This window comes from Salmo salar, unplaced genomic scaffold (assembly GCF_905237065.1).
Source record: "Salmo salar unplaced genomic scaffold, Ssal_v3.1, whole genome shotgun sequence".
Taxonomy (NCBI): domain Eukaryota; kingdom Metazoa; phylum Chordata; class Actinopteri; order Salmoniformes; family Salmonidae; genus Salmo; species Salmo salar.
Window position 1 is genome coordinate 101,228 of NW_025548096.1, and position 18,773 is coordinate 120,000.

The following is an 18,773-nucleotide window of genomic DNA, read 5'->3' on the forward strand; positions in this document are numbered from 1 at the left end:
TTAATTTTAGCTGTATTTCTGGTTTTTGTGACGCCTCCCCTTGCTTGGAAAATGGCTGTGTGGTTTTTCTTGTCTAGGTGCTGTCCTAACATAATCTAATGCTATGCTTTCGCCGTAAAGCCTTTTTGATATCGGACACTGTGGTTGGATTAACGAGAAGTTTATCTTTAAAATGGGATATAATAGTTGTATGTTTGAGAAATTTGAATTATGAGATTTTTGTTGTTTTGAGATTGGCGCCCTGCTATTTCACTGGCTGTTGAATAGTGTGTCCCGCAGTTGGGACAGTCACGTCCCACATACCCAAGAGGTTAATGACTATTGTAGCTGGAAAACACTGATTTTTTATGGAATATCTACATAGGCGTACAGAGGCCCATTATCAGCAACCATCACTCCTGTGTTCCAATGGCACGTTGTGTTCGCTAATCCAAGTTTATAATTTTAAAAGGGTAATTGATCATTAGAAAATCCTTTTGCAATTATGTTAGCACAGCTGAAAACTGTTGTTCTGATTAAAGAAGCAATAAAACTGGCCTTCTTTAGACTAATTGAGTATCTAGAACATTAGTATTTGTGGGTTTGTTTACAGGCTCAAAATGGCCAGAAACAAAGTACTTTCTTCTGAAACTCATCAATCTATTCTTGTTCTTAGAAAGTAAGGCTATTCCATGCGAGTAATTGCTAAGAAACTGAAGATCTCATACAACACTGTGTACTACTCCCTTCACAGAACAGCGCAAACTGGCTCTAACCAGAATAGACAGAGGAGTGGGAGGCCCCGATGCACAACTGAGCATGAGGACAAGTACATCAGAGTGTCTAGTTTGAGAAACAGACGCCTCACAAGTCCTCAACTGGTAGCTTCATTGAATAGTAACCACAAACCACCAGTCTAAACATCAACAGTGAAGAGGCGACTCCGGGATGTTGGCCTTCTAGGCAGAGTTGCAAAGAAAAATCCATATCTCAGACCGTTTTAAAAAAAAGGAAAAGATTAAGATGGGCAAACTAACACAGACATTGGGCAGAGGAAGATTGGAAGAGTCTAGGCAGAGTTCCTCTGTCCAGTGTCTGTGTTCTTTTGCCCATCTTAATATTTAAATTTTTTTGGCAAGTCTGAGATATGGCTTTTTACAACCAGCATCCCGGAGTTGCCTCTTCACTGTTGACGTTGAGACTGGTGTTTTGAGGGTAAAGTAAAGTATAAAATAAAAATTATTAAATTAAATAATAAAGTAAGAATTTCTGAACAATAATTGATTCTACTGGACAGAGTAAGAGAATAAATACCTGGAATAAGATATTACTAGTTAGTAGAACTGTTTCTTGAGCTGACTTGCTGACAGCAGTTTTCAAAGTGGAAACTAATCAGTAGGTCTACATGTTATCAGTAAAACGTCTGGTAAAGATGGTGGAGGAGCTTTTACATTATATAGTTTTATGTTTATCTCAGGGTTTCTCAATCCTTTTGTTCTTACCAGCACTTACACACCGGATTCAACTAATCATCAAATATATATTTGAAGATAGATTTAAGGCATCATTAAAACCTTTTGGGTTTGTAGGCCTGTTTACAATTATTAAAGTCCTACAGTAATTCATATTTTGGAGGAAAAAAACACAGCTAAACTTGGTTACGAGTAAATTATATGTTTAGCAAAAATAACATAAGAAGGACTATAATAAAAAAACTGAAGCAAGATTCGGTACAATGTCATGATTTGCTGCTGTCGCATGCAACTGACTGTTACCTCTGGTTACTGTTGTAAATGCCTCTGGGTTTAGAACTCTGTGTCTCAGTGCCCTGCGACAGTGGGAAGTTCGTTTTGCATGGCCCGGTGCTACAGGTGAGTGGAGTTTTATTTTAAGGAACAATGGAATGGTCTAAAATGCGTAAACTCTGCGCACCCGGGGAGCCGGGCAATGCAAAACGAAGTCACCCAGTGACCGTTACTTTATTTCCTTATATGAAACTGAAAGTAACTTTGTAGCCCACGCAGTTACAAAATGTCTGTTGAAACTGTGGCTCATATGTCTCTAGAACGTTAGAACAGTGGTGGAAAAAGTACTCAATTCTCATACTGGAGTTAAAGTAAAGATACCTTAATAGAAAATGACTCAATTAAAAGTGAAAGTCACCCAGTAAAATACTTCTTCAGTAGAAGTCTAAAAGTATTTGGTTTAAAATATAATTAAGTATCAAAAGTAAATGTAATTGCTAAAATATACTTAAGCATCAAAAGTAAAAGTAAAGTAGTGATCATTTAAAAATCATTTTATTAAGCAAACCAGACGGCACAATTTTCTTGTTATTTTAATTTACGGATAGCCAGGGTCACACTCCAACACTCAGACATCATTTAAAAATGAAGCATTTGTGTTTAGTGAGTCCTCCAGGTCAGAGGCAGTAATGACCAGGGATGTTCTCTGTTTAGTGAGTCCTCCAGATCAGAGGCAGTAGGGATGACCAGGGATGTTCTCTGTTTAGTGAGTCCTCCAGATCAGAGGCAGTAGGGATGACCAGGGATGTTCTCTGTTTAGTGAGTCCTCCAGATCAGAGGCAGTAGGGATGTTCTCTTGATAAGTGTTCAAATTGGACCGTTTTCTGTCCTGCTAAGCATTCAACATGTAACGAGTACTTTTGGGTGTCAGGGAAAATGTATGGAGTAAAAAGTACATCATTTTCTTCATGAATGTAGTGAAGTAAAAGAGAAAGTTGTTAAAAATATATTTCTCAAAGAGATAATGAATGAATGAGAACAATTGACATTCAAGAATTAGTCACTGTGTTAACCACAACCAACATGCTGGATCTCTGTTTAGTTGTCACTGTGTTAACCACAATCAACATGCTGGATCTCTGTTTAGTTGTCACTGTGTTAACCACAACCAACATGCTGGATCTCTGTTTAGTTGTCACTGTGTTAACCACAACCAACATGTTGGATCTCTGTTTAGTTGTTACTGTGTTAATCACAACCAACATGCTGGATCTCTGTTTAGTTGTTACTGTGTTAACCACAACCAACATGCTGGATATCTGTTTAGTTGTCACTGTGTTAACCACAACCAACATGCTGGATCTCTGTTTAGTTGTTACTGTGTTAACCAACATGCTGGATCTCTGTTTAGTTGTCACTGTGTTAACCACAACCAACATGCTGGATCTCTGTTTAGTTGTTACTGTGTTAACCACAACCAACATGCTGGATCTCTGTTTAGGACGTCACTGTGTTAACCACAACCAACATGCTGGATCTCTGTTTAGGACATCACTGTGTTAACCACAACCAACATGTTGGATCTCTGTTTAGTTGTCACTGTGTTAACCACAACCAACATGCTGGATCTCTGTTTAGTTGTCACTGTGTTAACCACAACCAACATGCTGGATCTCTGTTTAGTTGTCACTGTGTTAACCACAACCAACATGCTGGATCTCTGTTTAGTTGTCACTGTGTTAACCACAATCAACATGTTGGATCTCTGTTTAGGGGTCAGTTCTCTAAAATGAGTCTCTCTGGGGAGAGAGAGGAGGGGGCCCTGCCTTAAAATGAGTCTCTCTGGCGAGAGGAAGGAGGGGGGCCCTGCCTCTAAAATGAGTCTCTCTGGGGAGAGAGAGGAGGGGGGCCCTGCCTCTAAAATGAGTCTCTCTGGCGAGAGAGAGAAGGGGGCCCTGCCTCCAAAATGCATCTCTCTGGCGGACATAACACCAAAGCTAAGAGGTAAGATGACAATTTTATGAATAATTAACTAAGTTTATTTCCTAAATAAATAGCTATCTTAAGGTGAATGCAGTTACTGTAAATCTCTCTGGATAAGAGCATCTGCTAAATCAGGGGTTCTCAATCCGGGGTCTGCGGAGGTACTGCAGGGGTTCTGCAGGAAGCGCGGGGAGTGGTGGTGTATCCAGGGAGAAAACTAAACTAATATTCTGAAATGTCATTGTGGTCTTATGTTCCCATCTATTGGAATTATTTAGCAACTGCAGTAGTGCTGAAAAATGTGTTATTCCTTACTAAAGTAGTAATTACTGAGAATTACTAGTTAATTTTATCACTTACAATCATAAAATAACAACTTATACCATAACAAACAATTAAACTGACATAAACCAAAATCACTATATATGTAGTTATTTAGTTAATGACCAAATTGAGCCGGTCGGTCACATTTGAGAGTGAGGGAGATATACAGCATTTTGCAACAACAAAACATGATTTTTCGCTCTCTGAAATGAAACCATCAAGTGATAGATTTGAAACAAATCCTTGTCTGTGAGAGATGTAATAATTAATACATAATTTCTTTAAACAATAAAAGCTCATTTCTGTAAAGTGATATGTTGCGTTTTGGAACTCTTCTTATGTTTCCCATCTGAGATCAGAGTAGATGAGAGATGTAATGTTTGTCTCTGTTGTGTTGAAGACCAATCAAGCAGGAGAGACCAGCCTCCCCTGTTCCCAGCTGTGTGTCCATGAAGAGTGACAAGTCTATGAATCATCCTATACACTTTAGAGAGGGAGACTTTTCTACTGAACAAAGGTAAGAAGAACTCATGGGTCATGGTCAGTGTGTTAAACAACACTGTCTCTAGTCATTTCTCCTACTTTAGTCCATTTTCATAGTCCTAAAACAGTGTGTGTGTGTGTGTGTGTGTGTGTGTGTACTGTAATCTCATGTTTTGTCCACAGAAACCAACAGGAGAGATCAGAGTCAGAGATTCTCAGTGGTCAGTCTTCCCAGAGTCATCAAACAGACCTGGACTCTATATTCAGTGTATGTGATCCTGTTATGAACATTTGATTTTGTTTACCTCAAGTAAAGTTGATCTGTCAATTATTCATTAATGTGTTAATGAGAAAGCATTTCTTCTCTTGCTTAACTTATTTACTTGATTTATTTCAGTTGCTTGAAGAGAAAATTATAACATTTGTGAAGAACGAGCTGAAGATGTTCAAGAGGATTCTTGGTCCTGAACTCCCAGAAGGCTTTGAGAGTCAGAAGCAGGAGGAGGAAGTGGTGGATGCTGAAGATGAGAAGCAGGAGAGCAGTGCCAGAGAGGGGGCTCTGAAGATCACACTGCACGTCCTGAGGAAAATGAACCGGAAGGAGCTTGCTGACACACTGGAGAAAAGTAAGATATGTCTGCCTCATGTTGAATGCTGTTTTATAACATTTAAAAGCTGTGGCTAAAGTACAGCTAAAGTAGCTGTGTAACTCAATGATATTGTAGCAACCTTAACACAACACCTTGTGACCTCATCAAGTAGCAGAAGGGATGTGATGTGGTGATTAATTTAGAGAGAGAGACAGAGAGAGACAACATTAATAATACCATCAATAACACCAATAATAATATAATCAGTCACACCAGTCTGTAATGCATTAAGAAAACATTGATACATTTATACAGTCACTTAAGAGAATAAATTATTATTTTAAAACTTTAACAGTCCTTCAATACTGTAGACATTAAAACAGACGTAATATTAATATCCTCTGTGTTATTTCTTCATTCAGATGAGCTTGCTGTGATTTGCCAACGTGAACTCAAATCTAATCTAAAGAAGAAGTTTCAATGTGTATTTGAGGGGATCGCTAAACAAGGAAACCCAACACTTCTCAATAAGATCTACACAGAGCTCTACATCACAGAGGGAGGAACAGGAGAGGTCAATAATGAACATGAGCTGAGACAGATTGAGACAACAACCAGGAAACAAGCAAGACCAGAGACTGCAATCAAATGTAACGACATCTTCAAACCCTTAACTGGACAAGACAAACGTATCAGAACTGTGCTGACAAAGGGAGTCGCTGGCATTGGAAAAACAGTCTCTGTGCAGAAGTTCATTCTGGACTGGGCTGAAGGAGAAGCAAATCAGGATGTTCAATTTGTGTTTTCATTCCCTTTCCGGGAGCTGAATTTGATGAAAGGGGAAAAACACACTTTGATTGAACTTCTCTATCACTTCTCAATGGAAACCAAACAATCAAGAATCTCAAACTACGACAAGTACAAAGTTCTGTTCATCTTTGATGGTCTGGATGAGTGCCGACTGCCCCTAGACTTCCAGAAGAACAAGATCTGTTGGGACGTCACAGAGTCAACCTCAGTGGATGTTCTGCTGACAAATCTCATCAAGGGAAATCTGCTTTCCTCTGCTCTCCTCTGGATAACTACCCGACCTGCAGCAGCCAATAAGATCCCTTCAGGGTGTGTTGACCAGGTGACAGAGGTACGAGGGTTCAATGACCCACAGAAGGAGGAGTACTTCAGAAAGAGATTCAGTGATGAGGACCTGGCCAACAGAATCATCTCACACATAAAGACATCAAGGAGCCTCCACATCATGTGCCACATTCCAGTCTTCTGTTGGATCTCTGCAACAGTCCTCGAACACATGTTGAAACATAAGAGAGAAGAGATGCCCAAGACTCTGACTGATATGTACACACACCTTGTGGAGTTTTATACCAAACAGAAGGATGAAAAGTATCTTGGGGAAGAAGAGACAGGTCCACACTGGAATAAAGAGAGCATTCTGTCACTGGGAAAACTGGCTTTTCAACAGCTTGTGAATTGCAATCTGATTTTCTATGAAGAAGACCTGAAAGAGGCTGGCATTGATGTCAATGAAGCCTCGGTGTACTCAGGATTGTGCACACAGCTCTTTAAAGAGGAATGTGTTCTGTACCAAGACAAGGTGTACTGCTTTGTTCATCTGAGCATTCAGGAGTTTCTGGCTGCTGTATATGTGTTCCTCTCATTCATCAACAACAATGAGAATCTAATGGCCGAACCGCAATCAACGTCCAGGAACCTTTCTGTGCTGTTCAGAGACAAGTCTGAAGTTTCTTTCTACAAGAGTGCTGTGGATAAAGCCTTACACAGTGAGATGGGAAACCTGGACCTTTTCCTCCGCTTCCTTCTGGGACTCTCACTGGAGTCCAATCAGAAGCACTTACGAGATCTACTGACAAAGACAAGAAGCAGCTCAAAGACCCATGAAAAAACAGTCAAGTACATCAAGGAGAAGATCAGGGAGAATCCCTCTCCAGAGAGGTGCATCAATCTGTTCCACTGTCTGAATGAACTGAATGACCATTCTCTAGTGGAGGAGATCCAAAGCTACCTGAGCTCAGGAAGTGTCTCAAAACCCAACCTGTCACCTGCACAGTGGTCAGCTCTGGTCTTTGTGTTGCTGACTTCAGAAAAGGAGCTGGATGTGTTTGACCTGAAGAAATACTCCAGATCAGAGGAAGGTCTTCTGAGGCTGCTGCCAGTGTTCAAAGCCTCCAGTGCATTTCTGTGAGTACATAAAATGACATATAAAATCTAATCATCAGGAAGAAATATTCAGGTTAAAGAAAAATATGCATTATAATATGTGTATAATATTACATTGAAAACATTGAATAAATGCATTGATTTTCACATTAGTATAACAATATGACCATACAATTGTAGCTGACGGAAGATGAATCTATATGTTGTTTGAGAGAATAAACCAAATGCATCTTCCATTGTCCTTCAACACTACTGGTGTTAACTAAACAGTGTGTTTGTGAAGTCATGATGATCTCGTTGCAGGCTGTCAGGCTGTGGAGTCACAGAGGAAGGCTGTGCTTCTCTGGTCTCAGCTCTGAGGTCAAACCCCTCACACCTGAGAGAGCTGGACCTGAGCTACAATCACCCAGGAGACTCAGGAGTCAGACTGCTCTCTGCTGGACTGGAGGATCCACACTGCAGTCTGGAGAAACTCAAGTATGTAGTTATATGCTGACTGTGTGTCCAGTGTGTGTGTGTCGTGTGTGTGTGTGTGTGTGTGTGTGTGTGTGTGTGTGTGTGTGTGTGTGTGTGTGTGTGTGTGTGTGTGTGTGTGTGTGTGTGTGTGTGTGTGTGTGTGTGTGTGTGTGTGTGTGTGTGTGTGTGTGTGTGTGTGTGTGTGTGTGAATAAATGCATTGATTTTCACATTAGTATAACAATATGACCATACAATTCTAGGACACAGAAGAAGAATATATATGTTGTTTGGGGAGAATTAACCAAATGCATCTGCCATTGTCCTTCTACACTAAATTAACCTCTATGGGCTAGGTGGGACGCTTGCGTCCCACCTACGTTAACAGCCACTGCCAGCCTGTGGCGCGATTTTCAAAACCTTAAAAATCCTATTACTTCAATTTCTCAAACATATGACTATTTTACAGCCATTTAAAGACAAGACTCTCGTTAATCTAACCACACTGTCCGATTTCAAAAAGGCTTTACAACGAAAGCAAAACATTAGATTATGTCAGCAGAGTACCAAGCCAGAAATAATCAGACACCCATTTTTCAAGCCAGCATATAATGTCACCAAAACCCAGAAGACAGCTAAATGCAGCACTCACCTTTGATGATCTTCATCAGATGACAACCCTAGGACATTATGTTATACAATACATGCATGTTTTGTTCAATCAAGTTCATATTTATATCAAAAACCAGCTTTTTACATTAGCATGTGACGTTCAGAACTAGCATACCCCCGCAAACTTCCGGGGAATTCGCTAACATTTTACTAAATTACTCACGATAAACGTTCACAAAAAGCATAACAATTATTTTAAGAATTATAGATACAGACCTCCTCTATGCACTCGATATGTCCGATTTTAAAATAGCTTTTGGTGAAAGCACATTTTGCAATATTCTAAGTACATAGCCCAGGCATCACGGGCTCGCTATTTAGACACCCGGCAAGTTTAGCACTCACCATAATCATATTTACTATTATAAAAGTTTGATTAACTTTTGTTGTCTTCGTCAGAATGCACACCCAGGACTGCTACTTCAATAACAAATGTTGGTTTGGTCCAAAATAATCCATCGTTATATCCGAATAGCGGCGTTTTGTTCGTGCGTTCCAGACACTATCCGAAATGGTAAAGAAGTGTCGCGCGCATGGCGCAATTCGTGACAATAAAATTCTAAATATTCCATTACCGTACTTCGAAGCATGTCAACCGCTGTTTAAAATCAATTTTTACGACATTTTTCTCGTAGAAAGCGATAATATTCCGACAGGGAATCTCCTTTTCGGCAAACAGAGGAAAAAATCCCAAAGGCGGGGGCGGTCGGGGTCACGCGCATAAGCCCAGTGTCCCTTGATCGGCCACTTGAGAAAGGCGATAATGTGTTTCAGCCTGGGGCTGGAATGACGACATTCTGTTTTTCCCGGGCTCTGAGCGCCTATGGACGACGTGGGAAGTGTCACGTTAGAGCAGAGATCCTTAGTAAATGATAGAGATGGAAAAGAAGTTCAAGAAATGGTCAGACAGGCCACTTCCTGTAAAGGAATCTCTCAGGTTTTGACCTGCCATTTGAGTTCTGTTATACTCACAGACACCATTCAAACAGTTTTAGAAAATGTAGGGTGTTTTCTATCCATATGTAATAAGTATATGCATATTCTAGTTACTGGGTAGGAGTGGTAACCAGATTAAATCGGGTATGTTTTTTATCCAGCCGTGTCAATACTGCCCCCTAGCCCTAACAGGTTAACAATGTGTTTGAAGTCATGATCTCTTTGTCAGGCTGTCATGCTGTGGAGTCACAGAGGAAGGCTGTGCTTCTCTGGTCTCAGCTCTGGAGTCAAACCCCTCACACCTGAGAGAGCTGGATCTGAGTAACAATGACCTGAAGCATTCAGGAGTGAAGCTGCTCTCTGCTGGACTAGGGAATCCCCACTGTAAACTGGAGACTCTGAGGTCAGTATTATCAGATATGAAAGTACTTTATGCATGTAGTTCTCCCATTTGAAAAAGTCGTAATTATTCGGACATATTACTTATAGTGTATTAAAGTAGTCATAAGTTTAGCATGTTGTCCCATATTCCATGCCTGCTGTCACGTTTCTCTAAGACAGAACCCAGAAGCAGACCAGGACAAGGTGAGTAAAATGAAGGTGAGTATTTATTGGTAGTCTTGATGTGTAATTTGAGTGATCCAGGAGACGGAGCAGCAGCAGAGGTGAGTTGATGAGAGTAGATGGGTGGATTCAATGACGTCACTGTATCCACCGACGGCCAGGCAAGGGAGTTGAATGTTCCGGGAGGATGACTGTAGACAGAGTAAACGGGGGGTGAGTAACCAGTAACAAGAACAAAACAACAAGACTAGCTCAGGAAACATGAGGCTGTTCGTTGCTAACGATCCAGCAGGGAATGGATGTCAGCTCAGGGCTTATGAAGAGGTGATGATCAGGACCAGGTGTGCAGAAGGTTGATGAGATGCAGGTGTATGGTAATCACTAGATCTCCCGCCTAACTTCGTTGCCTAGCAACCAGATAGGTTTCTGAACGCACCCTTAGACTCCAAACAGAAAACGGTCAGCTCAGGCAGAAACAGACTCAGGAAGCGGGATTCCTGACACCTGCAGTGAGGCTTGTGATTTTACTAACAAAGATCAAACCCCCTCTGTTATTGGTAATGGTGAGAGGTTAGCATGTTTTGTTGTAGCCTCTGTTATTGGTAATGGTGAGAGGTTAGCTGTTTTGTTGTAGCCTCTGTTATTGGTAATGGTGAGAGGTTAGCATGTTCTGTTGTGGCCTCTGTAACTTTCTCACTCATTCTGATTCATGATTTATTCATGATTTTTCTTAATCATGGCATCATCAGAATTTATTTTTTAATCGTCAATCACATACAGTTGAAGTCGGAAGTGTACATACACTTAGGTTGGAGTCATTAAAACGTGTTTTTGAACCTCTCCACAAATTTCTTGTTAACAAACTATATAGTTTTGGCAAGTCGGTTAGGACATCTACTTTGTGCATGACACAAGTAATTTTTGAAACAATTGTTTACAGTCAGATTATTTCACTTATAATTCACTGTATCACAATTCCAGTGGGTCAGAAGTTTACATACACTAAGTTGACTGTGCCTTTAAACAGCATGGAAAATTCCAGAAAATCATGTTATGGCTTTAGAAGCATCTGGTAGGCTAATTGACATCATTTGGATGTATTTCAAGGCCTACCTTCAAACTCAGTGCCTCTTTGCTTGACATCATGGGAAAATGAAAAGAAATCAGCCAAGATCTCAGAAAAAAAATTGTAGACCTCCACAAGTATGGTTCATCCTTGGGAACAATTTCCAAACGCCTGAAGGTAACACGTTCATCTGTTCAAACAATAGTACGCAAGTCTAAACACCATGGGACCACACAGCAGCCATTCCGCTCAGGAAGAAGACGCGTTCTGTCTCCTAGAGATTAACTTACTTTGGTGCAAATCAATCCCAGAACAACAGCAAAGGACCTTGTGAAGATGTTGGAGGAAACAGGTACAAAAGTATCTATATCCACAGTAAAACGAGTCCTATATCGACATAATCTGAAAGGTTGCTCAGCAAGGAAGAAGCAACTGCTCCAAAACCACCATAAAAAAAGCCAGACTACGGTTTGCAACTGCACATGGGGACAAAGATCGTACTTTTTGGAGAAATGTCCTCTGGTCAGATGAAACAATACAAGAACTGTTTGGCCATAATGACCATCGTTATGTTTGGAGGAAAAAGGGGGAGGCTTGCAAGCCAAAGAATGTGCGAGCAAGAGGCCTACAAACCTGACTCAGTTACACCAGCTCTGTCAGGAGGATTGGGACAAAATTCACCCAACTTATTGTGGGAAGCTTGTGGAAGGCTACCCGAAACGTTTAACCCAAGTTAAACCATTTAAAGGCAATGCTACCAAATACTAATTGAGTGTATGTAAACTTCTGACCCACTGGGAATGTGATGAAAGAAAGAAAAGCTGAAATTAAACATTTTCTCTACTATTATTCTGACATTTCACATTCTTAAAATAAAGTGGTGATCCTAACTGACTTAAGACAGGGGACTTTTACTAGGATTAAATGTCAGGAATTGTAAAAATGGAGTTTAAATGTATTTGGCTAAGGTGTATGTAAACTTCTGACTTCAACTGTATGTATTAAAATACCCTCAAATAAAAGGTGACATTATATACTGTTACCTCATATGAAACATTTGATCTGAAATCCAAAATGTTGGAGTACAGAGCCACATTTAAAATGTTTGCTTCACTGTCAAAATAGATATGGTGTGGACTGTATACTCAATACAATCTAAATCTGATACCTCACTGTCTGTCTTTTGACTGATACTGCTTTTAAACTGGTCTGGTCAGTCTACTCAAATATTTGTACTATACATGTTTCTATCTGCAGGCAATACTTTGATCATTTGTCATTTTTAATGATGATACATTAATTTACGAATAGATATGGCAGGTTTCAGGACACTGATATCTGAAAAATGTTGAAAAATTATACTGCCACTATTTTCACCACCAAAGCATAGCAGTGTGATTTTAATATGATTTGACTCGTTGCAGGCTGTCAGGTTGTCTAGTCACAGAGGAAGGCTGTGCTTCTCTGGTCTCAGCTCTGAGGTCAAACCCCTCACACCTGAGAGAGCTGGACCTGAGTAACAATGAACTGAAGGATTCAGGAGTGAAGCTGCTCTCTGCTGGACTGGAGGATCCCCACTGTAAACTGGAGACTCTGAGGTCAGTATTCCTGTAGTTGGTCAACAAGTGATAACTGTTCACCAGATCCACATGTGTTTACCAGACACACATAGTCCACACCATATGTGTTTGGACAGTGAAGCTTACAGTTTTAAATGTGGTGCTGTGCTCCAGCATTTTGGATTTGAAATGTTTCATATTAGGTGACCTTACAGGATGTCACCTTTTTAGTTGAGGGTATTTTCATACATATCTGTTTTACCATTTACAAATTAAAGCACTTTCTGTACGTAGTTCTCCCATTTGAAGAAGTCTTAATTATTTGGACAAATTCACTTATATTGTATTAAAGTAGTCATAAGTTTAGTAGTTGTACCATATTCCATGCCTGAGGTGATTACATCAAGCTTGTGATTCTATAAACTTGTTGAATGCATTTACAGTTTGTTTTGGTTGTGTTTTGGATGATGTTTTTCCTAATAGAAACTGAACGGTGAATAATGTCCTGTCATTTTGGAGTCATTTCACTTGTATTGTCAGTAAGAATAGAAGATGTTTCTGAACACTTCTACATTCATGTGGATGCTACCATGATTATGAATAATCATGAATGAATCGTGAATAATGATAAATGAGAAAGTTACAGAGGCACAAAGATCAGACCCCCTCTGTTATTGGTATTATTCTGTATACTTCTGGCCCTTCTTTGGACACTGTGTTAACTAACCTCCAGACGAGCTTCAATGCCATACAGCTCTCCTTCCGTGGCCTCCAACTGCTCTTAAATACAAGTAAAACTAAATGCTCTTCAACCGATCGCTGCCTGCACCTGCCCGCCTGTCCAGCATCACTACTCTGGACGGTTCTGACTTAGAATATGTGGACAACTACAAATACCTAGGTGTCTGGTTAGACTGTAAACTCTCCTTCCAGACTCACTATAAGCATCTCCAATCCAAAGTTAAATCTAGAATTGGCTTCCTATTTCACAACATAGCATCCTTCACTCATGCTGCCAAACATACCCTTATAAAACTGACCATCCTACCGATCCTCGACTTCGGCGATGTCATTTACAAAATAGCCTCCAATACCCTACTCAATAAATTGGATGCAGTCTATCACAGTGCCATCCGTTTTGTCACCAAAGCCCCATATACAGTGGGGAAAAAAGTATTTGATCCCATGCTGATTTTGTACGTTTGCCCACTGACAAAGAAAGGATCAGTCTATAATTTTAACCTCTATGGGCTAGGTGGGACGCTAGCGTGCCACCCGTGGTGCACTCCATCAACAGCAGGTGCATTTCAAGAGCGGCAAATTTGAATCCAAATAAATGTCAAAATTCAAATTTTAAAAAAATACAACTATTTTACACCATTTGAAAGATAAACATCTCCTTAATCTAACCACGTTTTACGATTTCAAAAAGGTTTTACGGCGAAAGCATAAATTTAGAGTATGTTAGGACAGTACATTTACAAGAGTTGTGTGTAATGTTTTGTCAAGTCAAAGACAGGGTCACCAAAACCATAAAACCAGCTAAAATGATGCACTAACCTTTTACAATCTCCATCAGATGACACTCCTAGGACATTATGTTAGACAATGCATGCATTTTTAGTTCTATCAAGTTCATATTTATATCCAAAAACAGCGTTTTACTATGGCATTGATGTTGAGGAAATCGTTTCCCTCCAATAACCGGCAGTCAAGTCAGCGTCACAAATTAAATAATTAAAATTAGAAAACATTGGTAAAATATTATATTGTCATTTAAAGAATTATAGATTTACATCTCTTGAACGCAATCAACTTGCCAGATTTAAAAATAACCTTACTGGGAAATCACACTTTGCAATAATCTGAGCACTGCGCCCAGAAAAATACGCGCGTTGCGATACAGACTAGACGTCATGTTGGGGAGATCTAAAATCGAAAATACTATGTAAATACTCCATTACCTTTGATTCTCTTCATCAGATGTCACTTCCAGGTATCACAGGTCCATAACGAATGTAGTTTTGTTCAAAAAAGCTCATCATTTATGTCCAAAAATCTCCGTCTTGTTAGCACATGATCTAAGCCAGCCGGACTTCTCGTCATGAACGAGGGGAAAAAATATATTTCCGTTCGTTCAAACATGTCAAACGTTGTATAGCATAAATCATTAGGGCCTTTTTTAACCAGAACATGAATAATATTCAAGGTGGACGAATGCATACTCTTTTATAACGTATTGGAACGAGGGTACCCAACATGAACTCGCGCGCCAGGTGTCTAATGGGACATCATCGTTCCATGGCTCTTGTTCGGTCAGATCTCCCTCCAGAAGACTCAAAACACTTTGTAAAGGCTGGTGACATCTAGTGGAAGCAATAGGAAGTGCCAAAATATTCCTCAGCCCCTGTGTTTTTCAATGGGATAGGTTTAAAGTCAATACAACACATCAGGTATCCACTTCCTGTCAGAAAATGTCTCAGGGTTTTGCCTGCCAAATGAGTTCTGTTATACTCACAGACACCATTCAAACAGTTTTAGAAACTTTAGAGTGTTTTCTATCCATATATAATAAGTATATGCATATTCTAGTTACTGGGTAGGATTAGTAACCAGATTAAATCGGGTACATTTTTTTTTATCCAGACGTGCAAATGCTGCCCCCTAGCCCTAACAGGTTAATGGTAGGTTTATTTGAACAGTGAGAGACAGAATAACAACAAAAACATCCAGAAAAACTAATGTCAGAAATGTTATAAATTGATTTGCATTTTAATGAGGGAAATAAGTATTTGACCCCCTCTCAATCAGAAAGATTTCTGGCTCCCAGGTGTCTTTTATACAGGTAACGAGCTGAGATTAGGAGCACACTCTTAAAGGGAGTGCTCCTAACCGCAACTTGTTACCTGTAAAAAAAGACACCTGTCCACAGAAGCAATCAATCAATCAGATTCCAAACTCTCCACCATGGCCAAGACCAAAGAGCTCTTCAAGGATGTCAGGGACAAGATTGTAGACCTACACAAGGCTGGAATGGGCTACACGACCATCGCCAAGCAGCTTGGTGAGAAGGTGACAACATTTGGTGCGATTATTCGCAAATGGAAGAAACACAAAATAACTGTCAATATCCCTCGGCCTGGGGCTCCATGCAAGATCTCACCTCGTGGAGTTGCAATGATTGAGAACGGTGAGGAATCAGCCCAGAACTCCACGGGAGGATCTTGTCAATGATCTCAAGGCAGCTGGGACCATAGTCACCAAGAAAACAATTGGTAACACACTACGCCGTGAAGGACTGAAATCCTGCAGCGCCAGCAAGGTCCCCCTGCGCAAGAATACATATACATGCCCGTCTGAAGTTTTCCAATGAACATCTGAAAGATTCAGAGGACAACTGGGTGAAAATGTTGTGGTCAGATGAGACCAAAATGGAGCTCTTTGACATCAACTCAACTCGCTGTGTTTGGAGGAGGAGGAATGCTGCCTATGACCCCAAGTACACCATCTCTACCATCAAACATGGAGGTGGAAACATTATGCTAAAGGTGTGTTTTTCTGCTAAGGGGACAGGACAACTTCACTGCATCAAAGGGACGATGGACGGGGCCATGTACCGTCAAATCTTGGGTGAGAACCTCCTTCCCTCAGCCAGGGCATTGAAAATGGGTCGTGGATGGGTATTCCAGCATGACAATGACCCAAAACACACGGCCAAGGCAACAAAGGAGTGGCTCAAGAAGAAGCACATTAAGGTCCTGGAGTGGCCTAGCCAGTCTCCAGACCTTAATCCCATAGAAAATCTGTGGAGGGAGCTGAAGGTTTCGAGTTGCCAAACGTCAGCCTCGAAACCTTAATGACTTGAATCTTTCTGATTGAGAGGGGGTCAAATACTTATTTCCCTCATTAAAATGCAAATAATTGTATAACATTTTTAACATGCGTATTTTCTGGATTTTTTGCTGTTATTCTGTCTCTCACTGTTCAAATAAACCTACCATTAAAATTATAGACTGATCATTTCTTTGTAAGTGGGCAAACGTACAAAATCAGCAGGGGATCAAATACTTTTTTCCCCCACTGTACTACCCACCACTGCGACCTGTACGCTCTCGTTGGCTGGCCCTCGCTTCATACTCGTCGCCAAACCCACTGGCTCCAGGTCATCTACAAGACCCTGCTAGGTAAAGTCCCCCCTTATCTCCGCTCACTGGTCACCATAGCAGCACCCACCTGTAGCACGCGCTCCAGCAGGTGTATCTCTCTGGTCACCCCCAAAGCCAATTCCTCCTTCGGCCGCCTCTTCTTCCAGTTATCTGCTGCCAATGACTGGAACGAACTACAAAAATCTCTAAAACTCGAAACACTTATCTCCCTCACTAGCTTTAAGCACCAGCTGTCAGAGCAGCTCACAGATTACTGCACCTGTACATAGCCCATCTATAATTTAGCCCAACTACTTCTTCCCCTACTGTATTTATTTATTTAGCTCCTTTGCACCCCATTATTTCTACTTTGCACTTTCTTCCACTGCATATCTACCATTCCAGTGTTTTACTTGCTATATTGTATTTATTTTGCCACCATGGCCTTTTTTTTGCCTTTACCTCCCTTATTTCACTTCATTTGCTCACATTGTATATAGACTTATTTTTCTACTGTATTATTGACTGTATGTTTGTGTAATACCCTTGTTTGAAACAAGTATTGAGTTTATTTGTTATAATGAATTGGTATTATATTTAAAAGATGATTGAATTGCTCCTAAACTGTAATGTTGTTAATGCATTATGCTTTTTGAAGAAATATTTATTTAATGTATAAGTGAATAGTTTGTTTTACTTTGAAGTTTACGTTTTGACCAATAAGGTCGCTTGTTAAGTTGTGGCCAATGGGAGTTGACCTGGTTAACGGGAGGGAAAAAGACGTTGATGAAAGGATGGACGTTTTACCTCAGGACGGTTGGTGAAGAAAAATTATAAAAGAAGACGACAGAACTACAACAAAACCCATAGCTACTAAGACATGAAGGGAAATACATGTTTTATTTAATAAAAGAGTTGTTATAATTTAGCTAAAACTTAGTAAAGACTGAAGCTACCGTCTCGTCGTGGAGGTATTAGCCAGCCTAGAGGTTAGCCTAGCATCGTCTGACACCGGGAGATAATTGCTTGGGAAGTTTAACGAGTTCGTGTTGCCATGGGGATATCGGCTACGGCTAAGGAGTACTGTCTGCATGGGTAGCTGTGCTGCCTTGGACTTGGTGAGGAAACCTGCATGGAACTGCCATACTTCGCTGAGGGAATATCTACCAAGTAGTGAGTAACCACAATGTGAGGTGCTTATAAATAAATACATTGGTGATGGTGAGAGGTTAGCATGTTTTGTTGTAGCCTCTGTTATTGGTAATGGTGAGAGGTTAGCATGTTTTGTTGTAGCCTCTGTTATTGGTAATGGTGAGAGGTTAGCATGTTTTGTTGTAGCCTCTGTTATTGGTAATGGTGAGAGGTTAGCATGTTTTGTTGTAGCCTCTGTTATTGGTAATGGTGAGAGGTTAGCATGTTTTGTTGTAGCCTCTGTTATTGGTAATGGTGAGAGGTTAGCATGTTTTGTTGTAGCCTCTGTTATTGGTAATGGTGAGAGGTTAGCATGTTTTGTTGTATCCTCTGTTATTGGTAATGGTGAGAGGTTAGCATGTTTTGTTGTAGCCTCTGTTATTGGTAATGGTGAGAGGTTAGCATGTTTTGTTGTAGCCTCTGTTATTGGTAATGGTGAGAGGTTAGCATGTTTTGTTGCAGCCTCTGTAACTCTCTCACTCATTATTATTCATGATCTTTCTCAATCATGGCAGTCACAGGCTTGATGTAGTCATTGCAGTCAAAGAATATGGGACCAAATACTAAACCTTTGACTAATTTAACACACTTTAACCTCTATGGGCTAGGTGGGACGCTTGCGTCCCACCTACTCAACAGCCAGTTGAATCCTGTGGCGCGTTATTCAAATACCTTAGATATGATATTACTTCAATTTTTTAAAAATATGACTATTTTACACCATTTTAAAGATAAGACTCTCGTTAATCTAACCACACTGTCCGATTTCAAAAAGGTTTTACAACGAAAGCAAAACATTAGATTATGTCAGCAGAGTACCCAGCCAGAAATAATCAGACACCCATTTTTCAAGCTAGCATATAATGTCACATAAACCCAAACCACAGC

The 18,773-nt window shown here is 40.3% G+C and overlaps 1 long non-coding RNA gene across 1 annotated transcript; it reads left to right on the plus strand.

Moving 5' to 3' along the window:
* The first annotated feature begins 3,503 nt into the window (after positions 1–3,503).
* Positions 3,504–4,782, plus strand: LOC123732648 (uncharacterized). Its single transcript, XR_006763323.1, has 3 exons — positions 3,504–3,728; positions 4,432–4,548; positions 4,698–4,782. It is a non-coding gene; the product is annotated as an uncharacterized lncRNA (long non-coding RNA).
* Positions 4,783–18,773: the final 13,991 nt, after the last annotated feature.